At 37.5% G+C, this 27,366-nt stretch overlaps 1 long non-coding RNA gene across 1 annotated transcript; it reads left to right on the top strand.

Moving 5' to 3' along the window:
• The first annotated feature begins 128 nt into the window (after positions 1–128).
• Positions 129–25,876, top strand: LOC148998453 (uncharacterized). Its single transcript, XR_016158966.1, has 3 exons — positions 129–249; positions 4,439–4,670; positions 25,352–25,876. It is a non-coding gene; the product is annotated as an uncharacterized LOC148998453 (long non-coding RNA).
• The last annotated feature ends 1,490 nt before the right edge of the window (positions 25,877–27,366 follow it).

Raw genomic sequence — 27,366 nt, 5'->3', positions numbered from 1 at the left:
TTATTATTATCAAAATTTCAATATTATATTTTATTAGAATATATATTTTTAGCAGTAGTAAATTAACTAGGCTACTTTTTAAAAACAAGCAGATTTCATAGACGCTAATGAAAGCACACAGAACACACGTGACAGTCCTGTAGTTGGCGCTAGCGCTGGTGCGTGATCGCCTGCGGATCGAGGCATCGCGTTCTCTGTTCCCGCTCACAAGAAGAAGCGTACTGACGGGGACTACCCGTCGTAAATCAGGTGAGCAAGCTATTCAGTAGGCCTACGTTTAAAATGAAGTTTTTATGCATACATAGAATTATGATTGTTGTTATTTTGAAAGTTAAAATGAGCTACATTTACAATGGGTAAGTTAACGTTAGAGGGTCAGCTCATTATGTAGGCCTATATGAGCAGGTGTTTGTTTTTGTTTTGTTTTTAAGTGTGTAACAGGATATAATAACTGTTCTTGTTTAGATATTCAGAAACCTACTGTAAAGAGAGTATGGTTTAGCTCATTTCTATTTTGGGCGGAAATATAACGTTAGCTGAATTCCAAAATGGCGTCTGGTGTAATTTGTTTTGTTCAATAATTATCGCAAAAAGAGATGACACCTGACGCTTTACTTAACTTAAGCGGTTCGAACTGTTAATGTCTTCGATGGCTCTTGCTGTATTAAAGTTTCCATGGAATTTTTTTTTTTTGGCTTAGCTAGAGAAGTACCAAGAGCCGAAACTCCGTTGCTGGTTTGGCAACAATCGCTAGAGTGCGCTGGTGTCTCCATTTTGAACCAACGGCTTTACCGTTAGCACAACAAAGCACATAATGTCTGGAAATAATTTGAAACAAAGAAAACGTGTTCTGCCTTCAACTGTCTGCTACAACTACCAGTGCATAACCATTCAACTAGCATTTAATATATTTCCCAAAGATCCAGAGAGGTAAAGTAGAAAATGTTTTTATTAACGTTACTACGTTCAGGGTTCTCAAGTTTGAGCAAAAGCTTGGAGTGAGATCACACGCGGTTAGGGGAGGAGCCATAATGAAGCCCCGCACCACCCATCCCCGCCCCCAATTTTACCCATTCATATTTAACCAGAACAAATTAAAATTATAACAATTAGTAAATCTGATAAATGACAGAGCAATTCATCACATCAAATACTCTTTAATGCAGTATTACAAATATAGCTAACCAAAAATATAACAAATTGCTCCAAACAGTTTCAAACAAATCTTTAAAAATTGCATTTTAATTTTTGAATGCGTCTTCTAGACGAATGATTTATTGTGTGGTGGGACATTGAGAACAAATGGACAGATTAGAGTGCACCATCTCTTCCACTGTCTCCTCCTCTAATCTGGCAACCTTTTTAGGGGGCTTACCCTTTGGTGCCCAAAATGACAAAATATCTTTCTGCTTTTTTCCTGACATCTTTGAAAAATACAAATGCAACATTATGACAATGATTAAATATTACCCAGAGCAATCTGCTGTAATACATCCTTAATGTAACTAGAAAGACTATTAATATTACAGTATAATATAATTTAAAATAAAATCAGTAAATCTTCATTCCTTTCCATACCCACTAACATTTCTCTTAGTTTCAGATAACGTAAGATAGCCAAACTGAGCCTGGTTGCAAAGTAGTTGTAGAGTTTTTGACTGCATCAATAATAATGTACGATGGGCTACATATTAAATGTTCTAGCCCAAAAATGTTAGACGAGCTTCTTTCAACTTACCTTCTTCTCTATCACGACACATGTGTTCGCGCGATGTTGTTGGTTACCTAGTAGCTAACGAACGTACGGTGACCGAGGATGTTCCGTCCATTTCCGTGTGTTCGCGCTACTGAATGACATGTCATGTATAGATCAGTGGTGTACGCAGCGCGCATATATATGTTGCCTAGTAACGAACGCAATCTGGCGGAGATACGCGCTGGCGGCAGGAAACTTCACTTTGTTTGCCTGCGCCTCGTATACAACGTTAGAAAGCTTTCAGCCAGGACAACTTGGTTGGCATTGCCTTTTCAGCGTGAGAAATACACAGTGTGGCGTGTGAGCGTGTGAACCGGTCAAAATGCGTGTGTCTCACGGCCAATGCGTGAGACTTGAGAACCCTGCTACGTTAATGATAGCAGTTAGCTATTGTTATGTAACTTTATTTGGTCGAAATTAAGACTCGAAAATCGCAAATTTCCAGAGAAATATGAACACCTAACCTGGCAACTGACGCTTTATTAATTCATTTTTATCACTAAATTAATTTTCAAGGAATTTGTCAATCATTTTATGAGGAACGGCTGTTAGGTGTTGTATAATTGTGCTGTGAAAAAAAAAAAATTGTGCTGTGTATGAAAACGGGAGTTATCCTCAAAAGTTATTGTGGTAAATAAATAGCCTATTTGACAGCTTCATGCTGTATGACGAAATTGTTTAATCATAAACCATAAGCATTATTTTGTTGTACAGTATTCAACACACCATTTTAGTTTAGGCTATAGAGATATTTAATACTAGAAACTACTATTTAGTTCCCTTAACCGCTTTTGAATTGGAACCGGTATCATTCAATTCAATGACAGCTGTGTTGCGTTCAGTCCAAGATGGCGGATCTGCAGCTCTGCGCATAGCTATATCTAAATGTGCGCATGGTGCGTTTGTTAGCAATAGAACATTTTATTGAGTTTCACCTCTTGTTACTTCTACTTGGCCTTACTGTTATCTTATAAGCTAGTGTGCTGCTTATAAGCTAGTGTGCTGCAGAAAAATGACAAAATTTGCATTTAGAAGATGAGCAATTTTACTAATACTTTTTCTGCGCAATAAAACAAATAAAAATAACTACTTTATTCAACAATTTCTTCTCGTCTGTGTCAATCTGCTAACCTGGTTAAAACCAGAACATTCTCAGTTGTAACTGAGTAATGGTCTGGTAAAGCTTCATAGACAAATAATTTCCAAAGGGACGTCACCAACTGACGTAGCTCAAATGCCTCTGGGCGCAATTGGATAGACCGAAAACCAATCAGAGCAATGAAGAAGATGAGGTAATCAGTGCGGCGTTTGTATGTTGTAGAACAACTTCGTTTAAATAAACGAGCAGACACTGATTAACTACTTGCTGTACGTTTATTTAAAATGAACAGCAAGACAACTAGAAGTGAATGTGCTTTCCATTAAATAAATCACACACAGTAAAAAAAAACCTTAAGAAAAATAACTTCGCAATGAACTTTGCTATTTAGACGCGCAAACTACATGTCGGTGCGGTAAGACGTACATGCTCGGGCAGATTCGGCTTGAAGTCGTTCATCCTCGGATGCGGCGCTGTTACAAAAAGCCGAATCAAAAAGCCGAAACAGCCAAGCGAAATGGGGTCTTGCCGGTCTTGCACACCGAATGCGTCAATTTTGCACGCTCGTGCGGATGCATCGAGTATAAACAAGGCTTTACTCCGTGTCAGTGCGCGCTCTGATCGGTAAAGTGGCACAGACCTCTCTAGTGTCATGTCCAGCAGTAGCAGCCTCCGAAGCACCACTAACTCTGCCTAGGTTTCCCTCATAAGCTGATTATAGTATTTAAACATTCTATATGATAAAAAATGTTGGTGAAATTAAAATTAATTACATGGTTTTGCCAGTTATAGAGTTCTAAGGACAGGGTTCAACAATAACCGTCACACCCCTAGTTCCGTCGCTGTGCTGTCGTCATTGTGTAAAGCCCCACCCCTACGTTTCTGATTGGTGCCGTGATTTTGACGGATTAGAAATGGGCTTGAATGAGCTCTTTGGCAGACTAACTTACAGATTCTAAATCTAAATTTGCTGGAAGTTGTCTGGGTTTTCCCAGGCTATCAATTCATCAGTGACACCTACGTCACTCCAAATAGGATGCCTCCATATTTATGACTGATCTCGCCCGGTATGGCCGCCCAAACTGCCCAGTTGAATTGAATGGGCAGACTAAAGCTTGCCTGCTGTAGTCACGGCTCACGGCTAGCTGTCATTAATCTGGATTAGGCTTGTTGTGATAGTCAATAAATCATTTAATCGCACAATAAAATAAAAAAAAACGGAATAATTTTTCCGCCCGCGATAATTTCCATTTGCATGCTTGTTTGTTTTCCTCGTCTCTCTCTCTCTACCAAAGAGACTGGATGACAACTCTGTTAAAGACTGATTATTTTACGTGAATACTCTCCAAAACGGACATTTAAACATAAAGTTGTGTTTATTTGTCCATTCAGACACGAAACAGAGCTTAAATCATTACTCGCGCGCTGTATAGGGGAATATGGCCGCATGCTCCTGGTTGGGTGTGTTCACACAGAATGATAATACATACAATATGAGACATGCAGCTCTTTTCGAATGACAGCTAACCATTTCTTTCTTCTATCCTTTTCTTTTGGTGTTCCTCTTTCGGCTGTTTGTGCAGCCAACTGCACAACATATTGCAGACATTACGGAGACCGTCGGTCGTAAAGATGGCGGCGCAAAGCCACAGTGACGTCATGCGACCCGAACGAATCTTCTACATTCACGTTGTAAATACAACCAAGCTTCCGAGTTCTACATCAGAACGCAGGCTCGTCATTGGCTGATGCTGTTCACGTGAGCACCATGATGCATGCCTGTGATGCTGATGCAGGAGCTGGCCAATAATAAGGGTGAGTAATTAATAATGAATTAATGAATTATTCTCATTTTTGTGTGAACTAATTTAAGGCCCTTTCACTCTGACCGGCGCAAATGTATGACGCGATGATGTTCTTGAATCGAAACAATAGATTCCTATGGAGCTATCATACTGTTTTGTAGAGGCATTAAAGAAGGTCATTATTAAACTTTTACATCTGACCAGTCACATGCTGTTCCACCACAGTCAGATCAGATGCATCAAAGTGAAATTTCAATGAAAAATACCTTTTTAGTTACAAACCCTTAAAAACATTTTTTTCCCTCTTTCATGTAAACTGTGACAAAGTATTACGCTGTCAGCATCTTGTCTACAAATTTGCCAAAATTGATGTTTACTTCAATTTAATTTCTGTTTGCTCTTAAATGAAACATTTTAAACTTGTTTGATGTGGTATTGTGACACCTTGTTGTTTTCGTACAGATCTTGGGGTGTGGAATGTATAAAAATGTTATGACCAAGTGAGTGAAAAAGATTTAGCATGCGTCATCTGATCGGCTTTTCTGGATCGGCCTTTTTAGAGACCGCTAATCACACATCCCAAAGCAATTATCGGCCGATTGTGATCGGCGACCGATCAATCGGAGCACCATTAATTACAATGGCTACGTTTACATGTACAATTTTGTGACATGCTGCTTATATTTATTTTTTTCTAAAAAGCCCTTGATGAGTCATGAAAACAGCATGCATTTCCTAGAACAAGTAATTATAGTGTGAATGTAGAGTTTTCAGGGATACATTGTTGCACCTCATTAACACAAAAACAGATGGATTAGTTTGATATTTTTATTGTGCCATAAACCATATTGGAATTGTTTTCATTTACATTATTATACTATTAGAGTGGTAGTGGATATCAATGCATTGACACTATTTTTAGAAAAAGTGTACTGAAAAAAAAATGCACTTGCAACATTTAAATTTTATTTTTATTTACAGTAAAAAATGCATATTATTTCAGGAACTGACATGATGTTAGTGTACCAAATTAATAAAATTAAAAAAAAGGTGGTAAAGAGAAAGCCACATGATGAATCAGATGTCATTTTACAGTTAGCTTTTCCACAAATGTAAATATAGAAGGTGCATGCTGTCATATTCACAAATACATAAAAGATAAAACACTTGACAGTAATATAATACAATAAACAGTAATTTTACCACAATATGTAAAAAACTAAGAGGAAACGTTAAATATGAGGTGTCAGACGGGGTATGTCAATTTTCTTTTCTTTTTTTCTGAAAGTCTTTGATTGGACAATTTCAGTTTAAAAATTGTTCAGAAAATCTTCATTGCTAGCAAATAGTAGAAGAAAATTCACACAGGTTTGGGCAAATGATGACAGAATGTACATTTTTGGATGAACTATTCCTTTAACTGCATGTTTTTTTTTTTCATTTCAAGACTGTGTACTTGCTTGTCAACATGTTAGGTTTTGTGTGCACTTCAATATGAAAGCTAGGTTAATTTTACATTGAGAAGTATGTGTGTGTTGGTGAGTGGGCGGGTGAGCACCAGCACATAGCAGTAAGAGGACAGAGACAGAACGAGTGAGAGACAGAAAGAGCACTCCACACTGTCATTAGTGCCCTTTTATATTTACATTTTTAATGTAGAGTAACAACATCCATGCTCTTGTCTCAAAGAAATCAAGTACTTGTCCTGCAGGCCAGACACAAGCAATTATGCTAAATGATGCAAAAGCCAGAATATGTCGGGGTTAAATTGCTTGTAGAAAGGCTTTTGACATATGACTGTCTCTCCTGTCTCTTTGAGAATAGGTGCATTTCGGGAGAGAGAGAACCATTAGAGTCCAATCATAAATAACTCTCTGTGTCCTCTGTTTGAGACGAGAGAGGAAGAGAGCAGAGGCCAAACTACCTGTGATTGAATTTGAGGACATTATAGTTTGGACTCGAGTCAGATTTCCATTATGTCGAACAGCCCTAGTGTATCACATAGCCATGCAATAACACACCCACCTGTTAAATATCAGATTACGGCGAAACAAATGGCATCAGTTAGCATGAGGCATTAAGATCCTTTCAGTGCTGCTGCTGAAACACTAGGCAAAATTACTCGTACTGTACCATTGTAACCTAGGATTACATCCTTTAAAGCGCACCTATTATGCCCCTTTTTACAAGATATAATATTGGTCTCGGGTGTCCTCAGAATGTATTTGTGAAGTTTCAGCTCAAAATACCCCATAGTGAATGTATTATAACCATTTGAGAATGTCATTATTGGGCCTGTTTTGTTTTTGGTGTATACCACCTTAAATGCAAATGAGCTGCATATCCCCGACCTGCCTTTGGATGAGGGCGTAACTTGATACCTATGGCAGTCACTCTAAGCAGACAGGCTGAGAGAGTGAGAGAAACCGCTGTTTTGTCTGTCATTCAGCGTACGTTTGAATCGGAATATATACATAGTACGAAGAGACTCCAGCAGAATAAACACAAATGAGAATGGACCAGTATGTCTCGGTATGGTTATTTGATACATTTATGTACTTATAGAGTTGTAATGGCGTCCCATTTGCAATTATGGATGTGGAACACACACACAGACACACAAACACTAACGCTGGTGCAATTTTTTGAAACTACATACTACTGTGATAAAGTTTGCTACTTACAAGCGAAATTACATTTATGCGAGGGACCTGTTGCGTCATGTTTACTTGTCATACGCTTCTGTGGCAAATGTGAGAAGATGGCTAACTTACAGAACAACAACATATATGCAGTTTTTAATACAATATCTTTAAAAAATATATATTTTATAAACGTGTGGTTACACACTATACAAACAAGGTTTAAATTATATAGCCTACACAGACATCCTAAGATGACAACAACTTTAGACGCATTTGTTGTTGAATTGGCTGACATCGACTGAAAAGACTATTTGCTCAAAAAGCATAAAATACACTTACTGTTACTGGAGGTTTCGGTGGATCGCAAACAGTAGACGACGAGCCACACTTGAGGATTAACTTTTAAGCCACAACAACAGGATTAACCCACGACAGAACATTTATGTTTCCAAGAGACATTACCAGCTGTCTTTGAAACAATGGAGGATGGTGTACAGATCACAGATCACACTGTCAATCAAACCCCTTGCTCAATTCTACGTCACAAAGAGCTGAATCTTAGAACAGCTCGTTCTGAGACAGAGCAGATGATTTATTGAGATTGTAAAAAAAAAAAAAAAAAAAAAACACTGGGTGGATTTTTATAATTCTAGGGTGGTTTTGCTCACACACTGCCAACACACATTTATGTTCAAACACCATATAAAAGTGAATTTTCCATAATAGGTGCCCTTTAAAACCCTGCACCTCCCTGCAACCCTCTCTGGTCTCGGTCTCGACTAGGACTCAGACTCAACCCTCTCTGGTCTCGGTCTCGACTTAGACTGGTTTTTCTCCCTCGCTGTATTATAGGTTTGCTATGTGGGGAGAAATGTTACGTTTGTGAGACAATCAGCTGATTACAACTGATTAGAATTATTAGTTCTCAAGATGACAGCTGCAAAGAAGTTCGACAATTAAACCCCCAAACTTTATTTCTGAAGGAAGACATTGGCTTTGACACTCTTTATGTACTGTCAACACTGATTGCAAACAATATGAAATAAAGTGCAGGATTTAGTCACGTTGGTCTTTCTTTATTGACAAACTAAAACGTAACAAACTGTCTTGATTTTTAGGATCAAAATTAGAACATCCACTAACTAATTGAATGAGAAAGGACAAGGAACTGGACAAAACAAGGCTATAAATATGCAGATGAACAAATCAACAAAATGAACAACATGTGTGAAACATAACCGAGACAATGAAAAACCATGGAAACAACCCGTACGTTATTGGAGACGTACTGTAACTGTATGAAGCAGATGTAAACCATTAGTGAGAACATGACGTTCTGACATTGTTTTAATTTTATAGTGTGTAGTTCATCTGAATTCTCTATGGATCTTAGCTGACAACTGAGAACATCTGCCTTGTTTCTCTCTCTCTCTCTCACACACACACACACACACACACACAGAGAGAGAGAGAGAGAGAGAGAGAGATAAATGTAACACTGAATCACAGATAAAGAGTATGTGAGAGAGTGAAGAAGCTCCATTCATATATCTTGCTCATTCGTTAGAGTGTTGACCCTGAGGCCTTGACAGTTCAAAAGCCCATTAAATGTGTAGCGGTTGCCAAAGCTTAAATGAGAAACCAGAGGCCATTCTGGCTAAGGTGAAGTGAGAAGGAAAACGCAGGTAGAAATATGTCATAATATAACACTGGAGGTGATGCTACATCAGCTTCTGTTTACTACATCACATGCACATAAATATAATAAAGGCAATACTCTATATTAATCAGCCACATCAAAAACATTCATTGAGCATGTTGTGTTCTAAAAGCCATGAAAAAATTGCTTTTCTTTGATGAAATGTGATCGTGTCATTTGCCTGTTGGCCATGAGCACAGTTGAAACATTAGAGACTGGAGAAATCTATTCACCACTTGTTATTCACAGTAATACATATTTCCCCCATCTGTGGCACAATTGCATTTGCAGTGTTTATTATCTTTTTGATTGTGTTCGTTGATACCTCTATCTCCATGGCTTCATTTGTTATCTGTGTTTTGTTTGGAAATGTGTGCGTTTTGCTCGGGAGCAGAGCACAAGTCATTTGGAGCATCCTGTCAGTTCTGCTGTGCTTTAAATGAGATGGAGAGACTGCATGAGAGTTAGTAGTAATGGAAGTGGGAGGCAATAGACTGTGAAATAAAAACCAATGCATTTTAATACCAGGTTCATCTTTTCCACAAAATCACTAAAACAAACTCTCACTAGAGAACTATTCAGGTGAAATCGCCACTTACTGACACATTCTTCTCATCTTTGTTTGTTTTTTTTTTTTTTTTTTTTTTTTTTTTTTGGATTTGGCCAGGTTCTAAACAGGAGAGTCCTCTCAAAACATTAAGATAATGCGTTCTTTCTCACAGGCCTGTCTAAAGGGTTAATGGTTCCACCTGGTTATCAACATTTAAAATTACAAATTTTTACCTCTTCCCAACAGGGAAAAACACCAACAATCAAAAATGCATGATTTTATGGTGTCATGGCTTTGCAATAAAAAAAATGTGGTTATAATGGAAGTCAATTGGGCGAAAACAGCCACGAACAGTAAATGAGGGAGAAAAAGTTCAAATTTGATGCTGCACAAAAACTAACAATGCATCAAACCAATATTGTTTCTAATTTTTGACATGTCCAAGACTGTGATAAAAGGTAAAAAAAAAATCCAGTTCACAATCATATTTTATATTGAAAATAAGTCATTATGTGTGTTTTTTTAATTTTTTTTTTTAAACATTTAGTAGTTTTGATGAGGATTGAGGTTGATTAATAGATTTATGCAAAAAAAAAAAAAAAAAAAAAAAATAGAACACAAATATATATCTGATACATTTTTACAGCAGTTTAAAGTAGTGGCTGTTTTCAGCCACAAACATAACGAAAGGGTAGTGAATTTGAACAATGCACAAGGGTTAATGAGTATCAATGTATAATTTATGCAGTGAAGTCTATGTATTTTTATTTTATATTTTTATTTAATATATTTTTTGAATGATCATTATACTGTAAATGCACCTACTGTAGCTGAAAAAAAAAACTATTTAATTGATAAATTGTATGTTGTGCAAGTGACCCCCCCCTTTGAATTTACATGAAAATGCAAATTTCAAACTTAAATGGTTGTAATTCAAGAATCTTTGGAAAATATGCATAAGATTGGTCTCGTTTTAAAGAAGACATTTAGCAGATTTTTGTTGAAGTGAAATAATTAAGAAAGTGAAACAGAAAAAAGTTAAAAGAAGTTTGTGCTAATGAAAATGTACAATGTAAAAGAATATAATTATTCATATTTTATATAAAATATATATTTTCAAAACCTGTGCGACTCTAAAACTGCAAAAAATTAAAGCCAAAAGTTGCGTTTCAAATTTTAGGTTGATATCTCAAAAAATGAACTTTCAGGAAGATTTTGTTTGGGCGCAGTACCAAACTCTTTAATTCGGTCACAACCAGACTCCATTACTGCCCATAAGGGTGCCTCCATTTCCAAGTGTTTTGAGTGATATGAACCATTATTTTCCAAATTTTCTTACAATTTATGGAGTAGACATCCTATTTAGAATTAATATGAGAAGTTTGGCAGATTTTGATATGAATTCAACCTCTAAGAAACATAAAAATAACAAGTATGTGCGTTATAGCTTGCTATCACATCACAAATGGTGAATCTATATATCTCTTCTTTATATTTTAAAAAAATTCAGACCTTTTTTTTCTAAAATAATTGAATGGATGCTATCTTTTGAACTCTTGGCATGAAAACAAACTGAGGTTTCTACCCTTCTTTCTTGATTTTTCATGTTCATCACAATTTCAAAATAAAGGTCTAAACACAGCTTAGGAGTAGGAAAATATTCTTGTTGCAAATTGCTAAATTACGGCTCTGTAATTTATTTAGAAAATCAATCACCATATGAAAACTAGAGATTGTACACTTTCAAATGATATATAGTTTGTCAAGATGAGTTAAGGTTTAATATGGGATATTACTGTTTTAAAAATGTAATGGATTTGGGCCCACCGGTGGGCCCGTATAACACTTAACAGGAAATGTAATGCTTATCTTTTAATGACAAAGAAAATAATGACAAAGATTTTTATCTTCGCCACTTTGGCATAAATGTCTGACATTCTTCTCAATTTTATTTTTTGTTACCTTGTAAGCCTTTGTTTTTAAAATAGGGACAAAAGCTTATGTCCTGCAGTCCTCACGCTACATTACATCGTTTTTTTGAGTCAAAGATGAGCCACTCGCGCCCAGCTTGCCACTTAATATTAAAACTTCTAATTTTCTTTCTTGGTTTCCTTCGTGGCTTGGTGTGGGTCTCTCCTTTTTCACTGAGGTTGGTTATCCCAGGCAAGTATTTCCACAGTATTATGTTTTTTTAATCTTTGCTATTGCTTCAATGCAAATGAACAAGCACGCTGTTATTTGTTGTGTAGTGACGTGTATGTTCAAGTAAGCCAGATTTATGCAGGTTCTGCACAATACACTTTATTTAATATATCATAGGGCTGTGTATCACCAACAATGTCACTATTTGATACGCATCACGATACTAAAGCCACGGTACGATACGTATCACGATCTATTCAATAACTATTGAAGTATTGAATAGTTTAAAATCATTTGAATGTTTAAACTGGTAAGATTTAGACACGCAAATGGTAAACTTTAGTCACGATGCAATGCTGGCCTGATTGAGTGAGTGAGTATTCTGTTATGTCCCGACTCCTAAACGCGAGAGTGTAGTTTCACCGGCTGACGCTTGCCTTGAGCAGCCGTTTTTGAGAGACGAGAGAGAAGACACAGCGCCATTGAACTCGAAATTGTGTCTCGCAGAACGCTTTCAAACTACTGATTTGATTTCATAATTTGTGTGGATTTTTTTCTAATACAGAATACATGCTAAAGTGAATCAATGTTTGTGGGAATTTCCCACATTATAAGTGGGAGAGCTGTAGAAACAATAAAAATTATGTGCAATACCCGCGCTGAAATTCGAGCACTGAATTGGCTTCATTCAAAAGCACAACGGTATCGATGCGGCAGCTGCTGTATCGATACGCATATCGCCAGTAGTTCATGATGATGTATTGTTGTATCGAAATTTTGAGCACAGGCCTAGTGACTCACGAGTTGAGTATTTACACTAAATCTGTGCTGAACTTCCCCAGCAAAGTGAGTAAACATGATAAGTAACACTCCATATTGGCTGCTGATTTGACAACATTACCTGCCACAGTGGATTTTTACCCACATTTGGTGGGTTGGTGGGTGTTAATTTCAAACCCTTCTTATGCCACAGAAAATATCTGTTTAAATATGAACCAGATCAGTACAGATCAGATTCATGGTCTCATATTAGAGGAAGTCTGTGAGCTGAAAAGCTCTAAACTCAAACTAACAGCTCGTTTTAGCCAGCCCCATGTGAGTCCTAACAGGTCAGTAGTTAACCTGTGTAGTTGGCCCGTTCTAGTTGTTTTTCTCTATGAGGTCTTACATTAAAATGTACTCATATTATGAGTTATGACCTTCTCAGTCCCCTCATTCCTCAGTACATCACTGAAAGCTGGCCCGGATCTACCAAATGGGCAATCTGGGCATGTGCCCAGGGGCCCTTGCACAGTTTTTTTTTTTCTTTTATCTTTTTTTTGTGCTATGTAAATAGTACAAACAAGGCTTGGCCTCGATCTTGATAATTATCCAATCAAAATAAAAATAAAAAGTGAATTAAAAAAGTGAAAAAAAAAATATTACAAGATGATCCTGCTCTCGTTCATGCAAATGCTTTTAAACCATTCATGTTTGACAAGACAAAAGTGTGACTGTGACACACACGCAGAAAAACACGCGTCAGTATCATGCGCACGGACAGCACGCCAGAATACAGTAACACACAATGGTGCCAAAATGTTGGTTTTGTCGAGTATCTTCATAACATAAGAGCAGTCGTATGATGAACGTGAAGAGTTGTGACAGAATGAGGCACGTTTGAGATCAGAGTCTCTGTCAGTAGCAGCTGGTCTTAAGGAGACCGCAGCCAATAAGCTTTCTGTCAGTAAAGTTAATCAAATAGCAAAAAGAACGGATGCAATTACTCACTGCTCTTGACTAAAGATTTTTTTTTTTAGCTTTAATAAGGATTAGTCTATAATTAATCCTAGGACATAGTAGTATAAGTATGCGGTTGTTAAGTCTGACGTCACGCGTGACGTTTAGCCTCTTCCGGGTCCAAGCGCTCCGCTCGTCCATATCTTAACGTTACAACCCATAACGTTAGAGTAAGCCCTTTTCTTAAAGGACTGGCTTCGCTTCAGCGCCAGTGGGTGTTAGGGATAAAGGAAAGAATTGTAACTTACCTTATCAACTGCAGCCATTTTTTCTTTTCTTTCTCGTCACAGGGAAAGCGGTAGAATGACAGTTGAATGTCACTTGTTTTTTTTTTTAACTCCGATCTATTTAAACAACATGGGACACAGCACTGCGGCATGTTAAAACTCGGGCAAAAGTGGTAAGCAGATAGAGAGGACCCAGCATTTGGACCCGGAAACAGTATTATCAGAGTGTGATTACGTCACGACTTAACCGAATATGTCCTAGGCCTACCTGTTAGAAAGGGCTCTGGTAAATGTTACATTAATTTTTTACTATTCTATTATTTAGACAAATAATACGAAGATGTAAATATTTAATTTTGTAAAAATATAATTTTAATTTGAAAACAGTGCATTTAGTTGTTTCTTGTTTGAATTAAGAAATACACATTTCAGCATTATCACTAATCTGTGTGTGCATTTTACTTGAGAACCAAGCAAGTTGACTCATGAAACCCTTTGTTTATTGTATTGCAATCGTATATCGCAATATTGTCATTTCCCCCAAATCGTGCAGCTCTACTTTTCAAAAAAAAAAAAAAAAAAAAAAAAGCCATACTTTTTGACCAATAGTGATGTGGCATGTCACATCCCACACCTGGTGGGCCTTAGTATTGTGTGTGTGTGTTTTTGTGTCTTCCTTTAGAAGGTGTGGTTGTCGAGGGGAGGGGGGCTTCAGTGCCTAAGGGCCACTAATCCTAATCCAGCCATGACTGAAAGATGTTAGTAATAAGCTGTTAAAGACTCATGACTACAAGAAAATGAATGCTTTTACTTGGTTTCTCGAGTAATGTAAAATTAAAAAGTCAAAACTCAAGACTAAAGATTCAAACTAGTTTTAAATGTCATTTTTTTATCACATTAAAGTCAAATAATGTTATTATTTTATGACTGTACATCATGAGCTGTCATTTGTTATTATTTGGAATGGATGTTGTGTCTCTGGGGCACTGGGGATCTTTCGTCGAGCCTTGATGTCAGATGTAATTTTGAGGGTTGGACAAACACTGGGCAGACATCCACTCTCTGTTCTTCCGATCTTCCGATATGGTGGTCCTGTCCGGAGTGTTTTGATCACATTGACCTGATTAGTGCCCTTGACCAGAAGGACACTTGTCATCAATACTCTCGTAGATCGAGTTGGTCTGCACGTGTACAGAAGTCAGTCTGTGGCCCCCCGGGCTCAGAGACAACATTACCGCCGTCTCCTCAGATAAACTCACAAAGCGTGAACCATGTGTTGCCGCTCAGGAGAAACGAGGACAATGGCACATGAGCATAATGCAAGCAGATGTAACAGAATATAGCAGTGCAACATGAATGAACAACACACCTGTTATGTCTGTTACAGTTTGTGCACACTCTTCACCGTTTATTCCTCATCTCCGATGAATCCATGGCAACAAGCTGGACTCAATCCAGTGTGTGTGTGTGTGTGTGTTTGTGTGATGAAGTCAGAATGTCTGAGGTCTGTAATGAGAGATAATGTGTTTATATTTGTTTAATGTTGTACTGATTGCAGTCTCACTGGACCCCGGCTAAATGAAAGCATCTCTTCTGCTCTGTTCACTGGCTCAAAATAATTACACAGTGAATTATTACATTACGACTCACTTTGTTATGACTGAAATTATTCCCATCTAGATATGCAGAGCAATTTGATGGACTTGTAATGACCCTTGATGGCTTTTTGTGATGTTTAATTCTGTAATTTGGATCATTATTAGCTTAACTTTTGACTTCTGCCTGTTTATTGTTTGTGAGTTATGTAATATTGTGTTTATTTATTTATTATTTATTTGTTTTTTTTAAAGGAACACTTCACCGATTTGCATTAAGCTTTGTATCGTTAGAAATGGTTTTCGTTATCTTTTTACTCAATATGATATGGAAGAAGAGGATTTCAAAAATCTGATGCTCGAATCTGATGTTCGTTAGCCTGGATGCCAGCCCAAACCGCATCCACAACATTTTTTGGTCGGGAAGTTCGGTCTGGACTCGATCCATTGAGGAGTAATTATGATCAGTAAAAAAAAATGGAAAAAGAAAAAAAAATTTATTTTCTTCCTTGTAGGCCAGAAACGAGATTTGCTTAGATTTCCACGACGCATGCGCGAGAATTGCGATCTGAAGTAGTGTAAGCAGATAGCAATTCTCGCGCATGCGTCGTGGAAATCTAAGCAAATCTCGTTTCTGGCCTACAAGGAAGAAAAGAAATAGTCGATTAAACTCGTTATTTTTGTTTGTTTTTTCGCACAAAAAGTATTCGCGTCGCTTGATAAACATACAGTTGAGCCACGGTAGTCACTTGGGATATTTAAACATTTTCTTCATTGACTTTCTGGGCCGTCAAGAGGCAGTCCCTTAGGAGCCAATGTGGTAGTTATACAGCTCTCAAATTTAATCAAAAATATCTTCATTTGTGTTCCGAAGACGAACGAAGGTCTTACGGGGTTGGTACAGCATGGGGGTGAGTAATTAATGACTTAATTTTCATTTTTGGGTGAACTAACCCTTTAACTTTAAAAGACGAACATGAGAATGTTTTAAGTCAGCAGGATTCATCAATGGCATCTGGTCCCTTTAAAAATATGAATGCTGATATCAAGAGAAACTATAGGGCTGCATGATATATATATATATATATATACTGTATATATAAACTCAGACCAAAACAAAAACAGATATTCCAACACGGAACACCTATAAATCGTTAAAAAGGAACACTTCAGTAACAATACAGTAGAGAAAAATATATGGATTATTATATGTTACTTCATGTTGTGACGTTATGAAATGAGATTGGAGTAAAAACATGAACCCTATTGTTTGGTGCGTTTTGCTTTTCAAACCCATAGCGCGAGTGACTCAAACTCACAGTGTGCACAGAGGACATTAACTGAAGCGATTGAGCCGCTCCAAACTATGAAACATTACTATATTATACATAGCTACGTGTGAACAAACGAGTGAGTAAAAATGTGTGTGTGTGTGTGTGTGTCCCTTCCATTGATAATTTTTTTTCAGGATTCTTTGAATATGAAAAGTTCAGAAGAACAGCATTTATTTGTGTAAGAAGTTATATTAAGTGAAATCCAAGTTTAATGTATTTTTGCTTTTTCACTAAAATCCTTATTAATGTATTACTGGTTTATTTTATTAGAGATTTTATTACTCTGAGCAAAACACAGAGGAAATTTTCAGTTCATAAGCTCGAGTTTCTGGCACTCAAATGGAGCATGTGCAAGAAATTTAGCCATTGGTTGAAAGGTCAAACGTGATAAGCAAGTAACACCTATCATTCAGTCTAAAATGAGCATGTAACATAAATATATTATTACATATGGCAATAAAATTGTAAACTGTTTTATTACAATTTTAATTTCTATTACATTTAAACAGTGGAACAATTTTTGATTATCAGTTGTCAGTGCTCTGTGCTAACTTATTTGGCATGTATTCCTCTAGCATCCATCTAATATTCACCACTATGTATATCTGTCTTACTTTTTTATATTCTGCCTCATAATTTCCTTACAATGTTTCTTTTTAGGATCCTAATATGGCCATAGGTTAACATGCTTATTCATCAGCTATCTAGAGGGGAAAATCAACATCTGTAGTCTGTATCCATTATTAGAGCTGTCAGAGCTTTGTGATTGAAGCATGGCTTCATGCTGTGGTTGCTAGTGTTGAATGCTAATGCTAGCTGTCAGCCAATGCAGGATTGGTTGGGATAGATGGAAGCAATCTGGCCATGAAGAATGACTGTGCTGAAAAGGTATGCCAGAGAGACCACAATCAACACTTTTTCTGTAACAATATCTGCTGAAATAAGCTTCAGAGGCTGAGGAATTTAGAAGAGATGTTCTGATGTATGAATTTTAAACTTAAAGCTTTTCTTATAATGAAGGCTGTTAACTTGAAAATTTTGAGTACACCTTACATGCTAACACAAACAAAGTTGTATTTATTGTCAGAGGAAATTAAGCTTGATATTGTAAAGACATCATGTTTCTTCTTTTAAATAATTGATTTTTCTCTGTCTCTCTCTATGTCAGAAGTGTATTTAACCCTCTTGGCGCCACTGTCAAGTTTATTCGACAAGATGCGGCACTGAAAAAAATAACGTCTGATTTTGTCAAATAGGATGTAAAATTTCGTTCGACCTCCCCTCTACTAGATGGCAGACTTCATCCCCGACTCAAAAAAACGACATGCTTCTACAAAATCTTCGAGCTAGAGCGCATTCAATTTATTATTAGCACATTTATTATTATTATTATTATTATTATTATTATGTAATGGGATCAATATACCCCCCCTCCCCCCCCATACCCCTTGAGAATCCATTGCATTTTCTACTGGTAATAATCCAAGTTTAGATAAACTGGGTGTAAAGGAAGGGGGTGAATGAAAAAGGGGCAGTGGTCTGGAGAAAGGTACATTCTGCTGTGCGCGATAATGAATGCTTTGTCAGAAAGAATCCATCAATGGTCACCAGGGGGAGGGAGACGTCAGGAAAAGTTATGGTTTGTTGGTTTTTTAACTCACGTGGTCTGCTATGGCAAAGTAATTCAGGAACAAAAACTGTCATGTTATTGTACTTCATCTATTTGTAAAGCTGTCTAGTGGAATAGAGAGAAATATGCCGCTTGCGATTCAATGCACAATACATTCAGGCCGTTTTAAAGACAAGTTTTGCAGCATTGCAGAGCTTAAAATGCATTAATACAGTCACACACCTATGTTCATACTGTGATCTATCCGATTAATCATGCGGTTTTCCCTTTCTTATCTTTTCTCTGAAAAGAGCATTTAGACCTGCACTGATCTTTTGCTCTCTATTTCTCTTCATCATCCTTTGCATCTCTCTCTGTTTCTCATATTAACCTCTTTAGCTGTTGAAGCTTAGGAACTCCTGACACTCCGCATCTTCACTACTGTCTGTAGACAAAGCTGTAACTGTCAGTCCTTCTCTCTCACTCAGTCTCTTCCTCTCTCGTAGCCCTAGGCTATCGTTCTTTATGTGCGTAGTAGTGTTAGCATTTGGAGAGCTCTCATCCCTTTAGCTGTTCTCTTGTTTAGCTAGCCTACTTTCTCTCACTATGTAAACCGAAGAAATTCTTCATGAAGTTCACAGGGGTCATTGTTGCTGTTTTGCCTGGGGAAGAAAAAGACGAAAGTAATAACGCAGTGAAAATTTTCACTGCAGCTTTTCAGATTAGAGGGCAAATACAAAGAAATCAAACCCTGGCAGGCTGAGTCTGACCTGTCATGCCATAAGAATGTTCTGTTGACTTGTCTGTGTAGGTCTGGGCAGCGATGCGGCGCTAACAAGAGAAAGAACTGATCTCACTGTGAGAGAAGAGAGAAAATAGAGAGAAATGTGGAGTAATTGTTCCAAGGAATGAAACTGATTCACACTCAGCGATGTGTGAAATGACACTGGCAGATGACATGGGCTGCAGTGTTGTTTCACAACATAAGAACACTGCACTATTTTAAAAGCGCTCATCAACACCATAACTGAGAAACAGCTTATTTTATGTTCATCGGTAAAAAGCAAATTAGACTCCATATGTACCAGTTATAGTATGAATTGATTTATAGCTGGAGATGAAGTGTAAGAAACTGTGGGTTTGTGTGAATATAATGGTGTGAAAGTGTGTGACCCTCAGGTTTGAAGTCTGAGATCCTGAGGCCAATTTAATAGCTTAAAAAGATACTTAACATTCAGGTTGATACATCATGGCTTGTCTTGATCTTATGAAACATGTAAGCTAAAAATTACAGGTTGCTAACATATTTTAACCTTCCTTCATTAACAATGTGATCGTACATATCTTTGGGGTCTCAGAGACTATAAGAAAACTGAAGTGTTCACCTGTGCCCATGTGATAGTAGATAACCAACAAAAAAATAATGACAAATAAATGCCACAGTATTTTTGATCTGTTTATGTCCAATTGTTAGTAACTGTAACTTTGCTGGTTCAGGCCCTGTAAGGAGCAATCTCCATTGAGCCCTTGAGCAAGGCACTTAACCCCAGGTTGCTTTGTTTAGACATGTCTGTCTGCTAAAATGACAAATTATTAATGCACAGGAGAGAGAGATTTATGCATAACCTTAAGAAAACAAAGATGGAAAAGAGAAAAATGGAGAGAGCAAGTGAATGTGTGTCCATGTGTAGGTGGGGAATTCTTCTGCTGTGTGAAATTTCTATTGCCTCATGATTATTAAAAGTGTCATATCACACAAAATCTAATATTCTTTGATCTTTTGAGATAAAATCGCTTCAAAATCTTGTTTTCAAAAATCAAAGCTTTCCCGTGTCAAAAAATAACTTTTATTGTAACTGAGCAGAAAAACGTATGAACTTTCATAACTTAAACAACTTTGCTCAGCAGCTGAAAATCGACTGTTTATTTTTAAAGGTAAAACTAATGGTTTTGGCACAGACAAATATTATATATGAACCCCAGAGGGGGAATTAAAATATATATGATTTTGACCCCTTTAAATAACACTATTTTGTGTATAAGGGTAATTTACACTAGCCTGGCTGCGCCCGCCTACGCACTTCCGCTCAATTTCATTTTCCTTCAGTACTGCGTCTGGGACCGCTCCATATCCTTAGGTTTCCAGAAATCAATTTTTTGTAGGACCAATCAGCGAATAGAGGGAGTGGCTGAGAACGATGACGTTGATGTAGTGCGTCAGTTTGAGTGCAGTAATGGCAGCGGAGAAAGACGTGAGAAAAGCTATTCGGTCCGTTGTTGAAAAAGAAACTGCCGAATATACATAATTTAAAGCCGGATTGTTGTCGTCTCACCTCTTGTTGCACAACGGAGGACCAAGTGAAGGAGGCAGAAAGGTTGGAAGTTTGTGCTGGGCAGCTCGTGCACAATGACTGTGACATTTTGGACTTTAGCCTGGTGTTCGCGGTGTTCGGAAGCCCCGAGTCCTGGCTGCTAAACTATTGTTGAAGATCCGCTCAGGAGTCATGTCAGTCGCTCAGATTCCCAACAGTAAATTTACTGATTCTTGTGATGAATAGAACATTTTGAGCCCCTTTGTGCACTCGTACAGGAGGTTGGTGTGTCAGTTTTACATGTTGTAAATCATACAAATTGGTTGTGATTTAAAAAAAAAAAATGTCATAAATAAAAATTTGAAAACCCATACTTTGGAGACTATATTTGATTTTCAGTTTTAGATGTCAATGGTTAATTTGTTTTAATAAAAAAAAACAACTAAATGCCATATAAAAATGTACAAACACATACTTTGAAGACCATAATTAAGGTAATTAAGAAACAAAAATACGTAACATGAAAAATTGTTGTTTATTACACATCTGCAGACAGACTGATCATTCACTGTAACTTACAGCATTGACTGAATAATCACTGTCCTTCATGTCAAATATACATTTTGAATTAATAATTGTTCCTAGATTAACAAAACCTGCAGCTCTCGTTGACTGAAATCCTATTGTAAATCTAATCCTCTGATCATTCGGAGTTCGGACTTGTTGTTTCTTTTACTGTCTATGGTTGTTTCCAGCCGTTTCGGCGCATGACATACGTCACTCACGACCACACATTAGCGATTGGCTATGGCAGATCGTGAGTGACTCTGGGCAGATCCAATAGATTTGAACTTTAATAGTGAACCCGCCTACAAGGAAGGAAACGTTTCTCAATTGAGGGAGGCCAGACTCTCTGTACAAATGAAATGTATGTACGAGAGTCTGGTAGAACCAGGCTAAATTTACACACCTTCAGTGTGTAAATATGTGATGCGATCTGGGAAAACCTGTTGGATGTCGTGCTTTTACATTTTCAGTAAAGTCTAAAAATAGATTGAATGTCAATTGTCAAATTTGTGTTTTCATTGAATTATTATTCTATAACATCTTGTTTATCATCTCTGAATATATCTTGGGGAAAATTCACTAGATTAGTGCAGAAAAATAGTGATTTATAGTGGCAAGCTGAAAAGATGTGTCTTTGTCTTTAAGAACACGCGCAGAGCGGAGGTGCAAAAAAACAAAACAAAACCCAAAACGGCCGTTTAGTTCTCCTTCTCTTAAAGGTTCTCTAAGCGATCCTGGGTGTTGACGTTCGGAATATTTTCAAACAAATCGGAGGCTAGCTAGACCCTCCCTCCTCCGCATCTCATCTCCTCCCCCTCCCTTCCGTGCTTCCTGAAATAATTGTGAACGTGCATAGTTCTAGCTAATTATATCCCTGTGTGGGTTTGGCGAACATAAGTGTCAATTTAGAAGAAAAAAAAAACAATTTAACGTTACCCAACTGTCTAGCAAAAACAGAACAACCTGAATGTCGGATTGGAAGCCCTTCTGCGGCCGCAGTTCTCGCCATCGTTAAAAAGCTTTGCTACCGATGTAAATTCGGAACATCACACGTTCTTTATCCGACTCCTTCTTCTTTTTAATTTGTTCTTCAGAACGACGTCTCTTTGGTCGTGTGTCAGCCATTTTTCAAACTTCCCTCTGATGCTTCTCTGAGTCTCTCCTTCACACACACACAGCCCATTCTCACTCCCAAGGCGTCACCTAACTGACGCCTTGGGAAGCATTTGGACATGCTTCAATATCTGACGCTTTAGGCGCCCTTTAGCGTCAGTTAGATGACGCCCTAGGATCGCGTGTACCCTACCCCCACCCCACACCTAAACCTAACCGCGTCCTCTAACAGACGCTTTCCTTTAGCGTCAGTTAGATGACGCCGTAGGATCGCGTCATGTAAGTGACGCTAAAGGGCGCCTAAAACGTCAAATATTGAAGCATGGTCAAAGGTGACGCCTTGGGGTGAGAATGCGTTGACACACACCCCCTTCATGTGCACGCGCACTAACCCCCCAGACCCACCCTCAAATACTTCTTGCTAGTGATTGGCTGGAACACTGTTTGTTAGGTTTCGTGGTCCGGGTGAGACATAATTGTTTTTGTTGCCGTTTGTGGAGCCTGTGGTGTCTACAGAGACCGCGTTTTTTTACAGTGTGTTAAGGGGACAGGCAGCTTGATGTATGTGACAAAAAAAGTTTTGGCCCCACATCGCTTAGAGAACCTTTAAACACACTGAACGCTGAGTCTGAACTCAATTTTACGAGTTACAACATGTTTGGCAAACAACCTGCCAATTTAGATAAATTAAAAAAAGATAATCCAGATTCCACTAATTATACAAACTCTTTTACTTATAAACTAAACAAAGGCAGCTGTTCGGCTACAGGTATCCCATGAGGCTTTGCTACAGTTTTATTTCTGTTGAAAATGAGTTGTAGAAGGAATTATAAATGGAGGTTAATTAAGAGAAACCTTGTAATCAAAATCACTAATCTAAAAGTGACTTACCACTATCCTGAGAACAAGAGAGGATGCAAGGGAAGGAGTGTACAGCTTGATAGGGACACAACTAAAGTTTGCAAGCCTTATCAAGTCGCTGACAGAGCTTTATTCAGTGCTGCTTAAATTACGAAATGAAAGTCAGAGGAACAATGCTATTCGAAAGTGAATTTATTAGTGCAAACTCAAGCTGAACAGTCATTGTGTGATAAAGTCTAAATTAAATATCTCATTAATGAAGACATTGTTATTCTGATCCTCAGTGCCTATCTGTGGGTAATGTTATTAAATGATCAAATGCGCATATTGCATGACTGGTTGGTTTGAATCTCATCTATATTGTGTTGTATAAGGAAAATCACTTTAAATCGTCTATTAAACATTGAAGAGGTCAAAATGATGCTAAATCAGTGTTTACTTTTAATCTCCCAATATCATGAGGTTTGTGTGAGGGTTACTTTTAGGGGATTTTAGATTTAAGGATATACCTTCACATCCTTTCTTAGTTGACCTCACTAATATAATAAAACCAGGGTGTGTGCAGTGTGTGTTTGTAAATTTGCATCGCTATGCATTTGGGACATTCGGATGTAGTATGTATGAAAATGGATTTGTGTCATGGTGTGTTATTTATATTTAAGCATGCATTTGGCCTCAGGATATGTCTCACAGACTGTCAGTATTTATCTCTCTTAGATCAGGACTAAAATGCACTGATAATATCAGCTTCTGTCTGTGTGTGTGTTTGGAGTTTGATGTGATTTTAATCAGTGTGCAGTGCGTTGGCCCTCATATTCTATAAAAAACACTCAAAAACTCTCATCAGATCAGATTCATCCACTGCAGTGATTCATGCGAACACAACAAGAACAATCATTTAGGGGAATCAATCAATGATGTGAGTTTTGTGTGAATATGTGTATCATAGTTTGAGTTTGTGGGGATTTTGTGCCATGGCTGACTTGACTTTCCTCACTCTTGCTTCCATGGGTTATGTGCTTGAATTTACATTTTACTCCTCCATCTCACACTTTTGTTCTGACTTTCCCAATGTCCTCGTTTTGTTCTCTCTTCAGTGTGTTAACTGCGAAATATTGTTTTATCTTGGATTGTATCTCTCAGTTTCTTTTAGTCCCCTAATTGACCCATAATCCCACTTTAATTAAGATCTGGGATTTAGTGGCAGCCTCAGTGCACTTTTGTATCCAAACTCTAAGCTGATATGAAACCAGACCCTGAGGACGGTTCTGGTGTGAGAAGACATTTTAATGTTGACTATATAATAATGCAATTATTTGGACAAAAAGCTTAGATCATAGTTGAAAACTCACATGCTCTATGGTGTTGTGTTCAAGGTGACATGAATGATTTATGAATCACACCGATGAACAGAAATGTTAAAAGGAATTTCATGGTGCAACCGAATAAAATCATAAATCTGGAGGTCTGTTTTGATCTACTCTGTTCTCCCCAAGCGCCACGTGCTTAGAATAGCTAATGTTGGTTGTTCTGATGGTAGCCTGTAGGGGGCACTAGAGTGTTTTTGTAATGAGGCTAATGCTGTTTGCTGTAGTTCAGTTGCTTAGCCAATATATTAAGACAAGGAGAGGGAGAATGGGAGAGAGAGGGAGTAAATAAATGGAACTGCCCCGTTGCTCCAAGCCAAACATCAAAGTAATCAAGGAAAACAAGCTTTTTTTTTTTTAATGGGATGGATCCAATTAGAATATTACTGCTCCATCGGATCCCTCGACTACTGTAGCAGAGAGATGGTTGCTCCTCGCTGGCCTCCTCCATTAATGCTAATAACCACTTCTTCTTGTGCACAGCATACTGTACATGTGATAGACAGAAGACTTCAATTTTAGCCAATTTGTTAAGTCAGAACCCACTTTTACTGTGTACTGCAATGATCAATCCCATTCAGACTGAAGAATCTTAAATTGCAAATAACCCATTAGAGATATGCATTAGACATTGGTATGTCATTAATATTTGGTCTGTTTGTTATCATGTCATCCTATCATGTTTAATTTGCCCTCAGGTTAAATTCAATTCAATCTATGGTGGTTATGAGACTCAAAGACGTCACACGTAGCAGCAGGGAATGATTCAGCCTTTTTCAGGCATGCTACTTATACTCTCACTCCTTCATTACTGCATTTACTCACTCTTACTCATTTATTTGTTCTTTATTGTCTCATTCTCATTCTATTTCTCTCTTTCTTTTCTCATAGGTATGTGGTGAATGTCACAGTATAACTCGAATGATCCCAGTTGGACTCTACAGTATTCAGGAAGCCAAAGATACTTGCTTTATTTCTGATTCACAGCTGTTAGTTTTTATAATTTGTCTTTCTTCTTTTGTATTTGGAGAAAATTAAGTATTACCTGAGAAATTGAACCCCTCTAAACTGAACAGTCAGTCAGACAAATAGGTGATCTAGAGTATTTAAGATCTCTGAGGAAATGAATTTGTCATGGAGAAAAGTGAGTGCATGATTCAGCTGAGGCCATTTGTATATACCAGCAGGGATCATTACTTATCTTAATGGTTACTGGCTCTGAAGAATACTGCTTTCTGAAGAATTGTCACACACTCACACTCATCGTTTGATAAATTTTCTGTCTTCTGCCATAGCCCTTCATGCAATGTCGCGTGTTTGACTATATGTGATGAATGTGTGTCAGTACCTCCTGGATTTCAACACCCACTAAAATACTCAGGAACTCTGCTGCAATAAATTATTAACAAAAACAGACATGTTGTAGCCTGTTAAAACAAATAAATGTCTACTACCGAATCTGTGAGAAAATCATAATGTGAGGTCTTTTCTGTGCAAAACTGGAAGGTTAAATTTCCAAATGGTGTAACCTGGCAACAGAGTGCCTCTATCGGACTGAATTATGGGCCATTTGATTGCGTCTCATCATCACACTCTTTTCTGCCCTGTTTTAATTCAGCATCTGCCATTTTACTATAATTTCCTGAATCACCACTATTGACCCATTTAGGACCTGGATAGCAGACTAATGGCGCTTTTCCACTACACAGTACCAGCTTGACTCGATCCGCCTCAGCTAGCCTTTGTTTGGTTTTCCGCTGTATAAAAGTTGTAGCCTGTACCTGTACCTGCTTTCGGGTACTTTTTTTTGTATCACCCGCGGCGAGGTTCTGAGGGAGCTAAGGCGAGCTGAGCCGATACTAAAATGTGACGTGAAAACAATGCCGACTGCTGATTGGTCAGAGAGAATCGTCACCATTCACTGCGTCATCATTGCATGCGCCAGATGAAGTATCCAAAAAAAAACCCCCGCCATTTTTAAATAGTTTGGCCAGAGATAGTTACTAAACTTACTACTAGCCTATTATTATGGCAACTCAGAAGAATACGTCGTGGTCAAACGAGGAGGTGCAGACTTTCCTTTATTTGGTTGCCGAAGAGAGCATCCACATACATTTACATACATTTCTTACCATACAAGCACACCCAGTTTATTTACTAAATAAGCTATTCACCATCATGTTATACCTTTAAATGTGTTATATAACTATAAATGTTCTTAGAAAAGCTATTCACAATTGAAACAGTTCTCAAGTCATAGTGATAACTATGTCTGCAAAACCTGCAACAGAGAACATTTGTCATAACTACTGCTGAAGGTGATTCAGATCACAGGGGTCTTTCAAACATTGTGTCTGACACTGGGGAAATTACACCTCTTTCATCATCACTTTGAGAACTCTTCACAGCTGAGAAGGTGGGCTGATGTGACTTAACATAATTTGAATAATGCCATTCATAGAAATACTAAGATTGATGAATTATTAATAAGGTCTGGTACAACAGCATATCCAAGCACTGTCTTTCTTTTGTGTCTGTTCTATTTCTTCTTTTTTCCTGTTTCTTTTTGTTTTTCTGTTTTTCTCTTTGAATACCAATCAGTACTGATATTACTTATTTTATTCACATTAACTTAAAACAATTGATACAACATTCCTTTTCAGATTTTTTCAGTATTGAGATTAGTTGATATTCAGGAAAGTTTTAGATTGAAGTTTTTAGAAGACTAAATCAATAATTTAAGCTTTGTAAAAGCGATTCACTGGGTTGCATTTTTTTTTTTTTTTTTGCATGTGATCTATGTTGTTAATAATTTATTCAGTCATGAAGGGTACTATCTGTTAAAGTAAAAACAAGATATGGCTCTGCGAATGTGATCGAAGAATTCATATTTTGCTTGTAGGAAC

This window comes from Pimephales promelas, chromosome 1 (genome assembly GCF_988280905.1).
Source record: "Pimephales promelas chromosome 1, fPimPro1.hap1.1, whole genome shotgun sequence".
In the NCBI taxonomy this organism is placed as follows: domain Eukaryota; kingdom Metazoa; phylum Chordata; class Actinopteri; order Cypriniformes; family Leuciscidae; genus Pimephales; species Pimephales promelas.
Note: the sequence above shows the minus strand (reverse complement) of the source record. Positions and strands in the feature narration are given on the sequence as shown.